Below are 6,000 nucleotides of genomic sequence, written 5' to 3' on the forward strand. Positions count from 1 at the left end.
ACCTGCTGCTCATTCGCCTGATTACTCCCAGCAGTATATATGTATATATATACCAGCTCACTTCCACTATTTGACCAGACTCTCTCCATGCATTACGCCAAGCATCCCAGCATTCCTTTCACCTGCCTTATTCACTGGTTTCTCATCTTTTGCCTGCCCCTTTCCTGGTTAAATTTGCCTTCCTTGTTTGGTTTGTTGTGACCCCTACCTATTTAACAGGTTAAAGATCTAGGACTTGCTCTTAACTTGGTGACTTAAGTTATGCCTTTGGGTTTTTGTCCATCAAAATATGTCCCCTTCATAAAAGTTGCTTGCTTGCAGTGACAGTCTAGTGCAGATTGATTCAGTTTATTGTGCTGCCATAAGATTGGGTAATCATGACTGGGGGAAGAAAACAAAACTGGGAGCATTCATTTGCAATGATCGAGACAAAAGACACAAGTAATGAGCCAGTTTAGATTTCAGTTCCTGTTATGTTACTGTTACATTTTGAGTTACCATCAAAAGTAATAGAATTACAAAACCGGGTATCGATGGTGTCTCTGTGATGTGCTACTCTGTGATGACAGAGCAAGCTGGAAAGACCCAGGCAGAAACAGGAAATAATGATAATAAATAGAACAGACAGAAATAAAGGAAGGAGGAACTCAAAGAAAAAAGAAAGGAAGCAATTACAGTCACAAATAAGACACAAAACATTGCAGCTTCATCAGTTTTTGTTTTGTTTTTATGAATGAAAAAATAGGTCTCAAGATCTTTTCCAGTCTGATAACTAACTGTGCCCTAAATTGAATCAGTTTCTGTTTTACTGACTGGGCTAAAACAATGGTGAGACTGGCCACAGTTTGGATCTTTTTTTGCCTGAATTTTGCATCTTCCATAAACAAAGTCTGGATAAGCTGCGGCTGTTGAGACAGGAAATAAATACATTGTGAAAGAGACAAAGCTCCAGCTTTATGTGGCTGGGGTTGCCTCTCCGTTGAATAAAACAACCAACTGTTGGACTTCTGCAACACAAACACAGAGCGCAGTGAGAATAATGCAGTTAATCTGATGGAAAGCTCTTACATAACAAAAACGGACGCATCTCTGAGACGGGCTCCAAAACTCAGCAGGACGAGGACAAAACCCGGCAACCCGAGAAACGACTCATCTGGGATGTTGCTGCTGATTTTAATGCAGACATGGTTTTTATGTTCCAAATGAAACAAAATAACCAATAAGAGGAAGACGGGGACAAACAGCTTGTAGTAAAACATGTTTTTGAAAAACAGAAAAATAAAATTGTTCTTTCAGAGTTTTTTATCACTTCCTGATGTGATTTTTTTTTTCTCGCAGACCACGGGTTCACAAATCACACACACACACACACACACACACACACACACACACACACACAGGTTTGCAATATATTCTTAGCTTCCACCCCCAGTTTCCACCATGACTGGGTGGCCGTTCACTTCCTGTATCTGGTTTAGCCGCAGCGTCTCACTTCCTGGAACCAGCAGCAAGTTTCCATGGAATGCTATTGCTTTCGTTGTGTGTGTGTGTGTGTGTGTGTGTGTGTGTGTGTGTGTGATTTGTAAATCTGCACACATAAACACATTTTTAGGATCAAGTCAGGTCGCAATATATATTGTCATGAGGTCATCAGAAAACAGTGCACCTATAACTGGATGACTCCGAAAAAGATTTTTCCAGTTTGTGTCATTTATATTAAAATAATCAATGTTTACAAAAGAAGTTTTTTGTTTTTTGTTTGTTTGTTTTTACATTTTCTCCGAAGTGTCTTTGTCGGTAACACTTGAGAACAAAATTGAAACTAAAGGCTTCTGCAGCCTTTAAATAAGCCAGTTCTGAAAACATATTTAACACGTCTTTTATTTCTTTTCCAAACCAGGTGAGCTTAAGAAGAAAACAAAAAGCTCTGAGAGTAAAATGATTATGAATCAACACAGACATAAAAACAATATTAGGCCTCATGCAAGAACAATTTTCTTTTGTTATCCAAAACCTCTCTGACTTTGTTCTGTGAGGCATGCTCGCACAAATGTTAAGCATTGTCTTAACTACACAAACAGGTTAATCGCTCATTTTAGCCGGATGAATACACCTGGTCATGAGGAGGTGTGCATCCAGGTGATTTCATCATTAGCATAATTTACACCCCTAAAAGAGCCGTATATGACTGTCTGTTCCTTAGAGTGTGTGGGTAAGCTTTTGGTTGAACCATTTCTGCTGGAAATGCTGCTTATGTCTCACACACAAAAAAATCCCTTTGGTGGCAAAATTCCTGCTGGAAATGCAGCTGAGGTCTTGCTATAAAACAGCTTTTACTGGTGCATTTGCAGCTGGAACTGCTGCTGATGTCTCACAAAAAAACAATAGCTTTTAGTGGAGCAATCACAGCTAGAAATGCTACCAAGAAAAAAAACTTCTGGTGGAAAATTGCTACTGCAAATGCCACCAAAAAAGCTAAAAACAACCGGCTTTGTGGTTTGTCAGTCTTGTTGGCCTGTACAATATATATTTACTTAAATAAAAGCATGTTATGTCTATGAGATGAGGTATTTTTCCTTTTTCCCAGAACAGCTGACCTGATTGAAATAAACAGTCAAATTAGCAGAGCACTTTCAAAAAAAAGCACAGTCGCCACAGGAATATGCTACTTGGTGCGTGCAGCACTGGTACTCTTAGATGGCTAAAAAAAAAAGTCTCTGTCCAGGAGCAATGTGGTACTGCGGAGAAAATAACTTGATCAAACTACAGGGAAGAACCTCAAACACCAACATTATGGGTTGGAGGATATGTTTAGAGTTTAATGAATCCTCCATGGAAAGATGAGAATGTACACGTTTCGACTGATGCTAATATTCAGCTGTGTCCTCTTCAAATGCAACAGGCTCGATACAGAAAGTTGGAATCAGATTGGTTTTGAACTCTCCTGTTGCCAAAATAAAACTGAATAAAATGCAGGATTTTAAGTCACCCAACTCTGTCCAATAAAGCACCTACTTGTGCATCATACGACCTCTGTTTACAAGCCTCGGTTCGGTTGTAGATGGGCATTGTGAGCCTAAACAGACTAAATATGACAACAGTAATAAAGTAAGTGTTGCTTCAGACCAAAGAAAATAAACTTCAGTGGTAACAAGCTTTGCCTAAATGGTAGTGGTTGTGGAGATGCTGGTTTGGTAAAGGATGCCGTATTGTCCTTCAGTTTGTCAGCAGTGGTACAGGCTGATTGTCATGTGGAGAAACATTGGGTTTTTAATCAGCAGGGAATTATAGGATTAAAACAGGCGTTTGGTTTCTTCCCTTAGTTTCTATTTTTAGTAAAAACAGAATGATTTGAGAGCAGAAAAACATGAGTGAGATTTTAGACTTTATTCTATGTATTCATTCATTGAGATTTTTGGGTCCTATCCCAAAGAAAAAGCCTGATAAAATGTTACAACTATTGGATGAGGCAGGATTAACTACTAACGTCTGTGACTGCAAGAACTGTGATTGATCAGCTCAGACTGCTTGTGTTTCTGGTTAAAACTGTTGAAATAAGAACAAGGATCGACACAGACATGCTTGCAGCTTCTTGAGGCTGCACTTAGTGCTTTGAGCTAATTGCTAACATCAGCATGCTGACAAGCTGATGTTCAGCAGTCATGTTTACCATGTTTGTAAAAGTAGCTTTTCAGAGACTTTGAGAGTAACCAAGCATTGAGGTTTCAGGTGATATTATTTAGCCATAAAACTGAGAAACCCATAATTACGTCACTACACAGTTCTCCCTCAAAATAATTTTCTAAGCTCACAGTTAAAATAGAGATTTCAAATTTATTTTCAGTCTTTTGTTTGTGTTTCTGTTGAGTAACGTGTAGATTTAGTTTCAGTTTCGGCCTCTGTAACTACTGTATAATTACCTCAATCTTTTCATTTTCCAGAGTGTAGTTTTCCCTCTGTTTTAGATTCACTCCGACATTACAGCAGATTTGTCTGTGACTAATTACAGACACTGTTTTGGAGTTTTCTTTTTGTAGTAGTCTGGCACTGACACGGCCACTTAGTGTCTTGCCAATCCCAACTGTACAATCTTGATGCAGACCAGTGCAGCTGTGTGCATGCTGTGTAAAGTGATGATATTTTTCTGAAAGAGAAAATCCAGCTCCAAGTGAGAGGTTTACAATAAAATTTCTGGTGTTTGACAACTCTGCAGATTTTCCTTCTACAGTAGTCCAGGGGTTTATCAGAAGTCCAACACAAAACTACTTGATTCAAATCAAGAACCTTTAAATGAAATAAAATAAGCATTAGGCTTGTTGGCAGTTCCAACAACTGAATGATGAGCTGCTGCTCATAAAATCACAATCTGAGTTGTTTATTTATGTGAATGACTTTTGCAATCCAAGATTTTCATTTTGATGTTACTGTCATTGGACAAAGCTGTAAGGCAAGTATAAGGGGCTATGTACATTTGTACTCAGTCTTGTGAAGAGCAAAGTTTCCTTTACCAAATGATTGTTATTTTTGAGATGATATATAAGGTTATATGTCATCAGAACAATTTTATTCAGCTCAGATTTGACCCTCCAGATAATTAGCAAAGCAATCACCAGAAAAAAAGAGATTGCATCATTAGTCAACCACGGACAAGTTAAATATTTATATTAATTTGCAGCTGATAAAATAAAACTCAAAGTTTCTAGAATAAAGCCAGAATGCTTGGTTATAGTCAGAAAAAGTTCATGCTTTGGTTTAAAACAAGCATATTTGATGGCCAACGCTGGAAAAGCAGGGGTGTTCCAGTAAAAAACACCCTTATTAGGTGTCTTAAACACTGCTGGGAAACACCTAGATGTGTCAGTGAAACACATCTAAGTTCCATGGCTCATGCTGCTGAAAAATGCTGCAAAGAGCAGGTGAAAAACACCTACGCTCGGGGCTCAAACGTTGCTGGGAAACACTGACATTTGTCAGAAATAACATCCAGGTTCCATGGCTCATACTCCTGGAAAATGCCCAGGTTTGGTGGCTCTAATTGTGCTGGGAAATGCAGCAGTGTGTCAGTAAAAAATACCCTTGTTTAATGGCTCAAATGTCGCTCAGAAACACTGAGATCTGTCAGCGGAAAACAGTCAGGTTGCATGGCTCATGCTGCTGGAAAATGCTACAAATGGCAAGTTAAAAACACAGTATTGTCATGTCACTCTATCCACCATCCCCTCAACCTCACAACAACATAATCAGCTCACACACTATGTCACCTTAGAAGCAATGATATGCTATGTATGAAATGCACATATGTAACATATTCGTTGTTTGCAGAAATGTACAGTGCACATTTTTTCTGCTGGATGCCAGAATCTGGTGGCTTGATTTGATTCTGGCAGGAATCAGTTTTGACTTTAGATAGAAACATTTGCATTTTTATTGGTATGCATGCATTCACTGTCTTTATAGCCTGAAAAAGACAACAAAACAAACACTTTTTCATCTTAGACTCAGAACTCATAACATTATCTTCATGAATCATACCCTGTTTCAAATCTCCCATCAAATAGCTCCAGTTCTCACTCATAACAAATTATCTTGAATCAATGATCTTTCACTTCTCCCCTGAGCTTTTCATCTTACATTTTACGCCACTTTTCTTACATACATTTCTCTCAACCACAAATTGCTCTGACTTTTGATGTCCACTTGTAATGACAGTCTCCTAAATAAAGAAGCTGCTTTTTTCTCTTGATGCCTGAGAACACATTTCTCCAGCTCTGGTGAAACTTAACTTTAAAAGTGAAAACCAGCAGAAGGCACGAATTTAAGGTATATATTATCTGCATTTTAGCAGCGGGATTTGCGTCAGCTCAATGCAAAGTGACACGAATCAGAGCAGCGTCACAATTACAGGTCTGAAATATATGTCAAGCTTCCTGTCTGTGTGAGGAGCCCAGGGTGGTTCCCTAACAACATTTCTCAGACATTCCTCTTCTAATTATGCCTGAG

The sequence above is a fragment of the Plectropomus leopardus genome, chromosome 20 (assembly GCF_008729295.1).
Source record: "Plectropomus leopardus isolate mb chromosome 20, YSFRI_Pleo_2.0, whole genome shotgun sequence".
NCBI lineage: Eukaryota > Metazoa > Chordata > Actinopteri > Perciformes > Serranidae > Plectropomus > Plectropomus leopardus.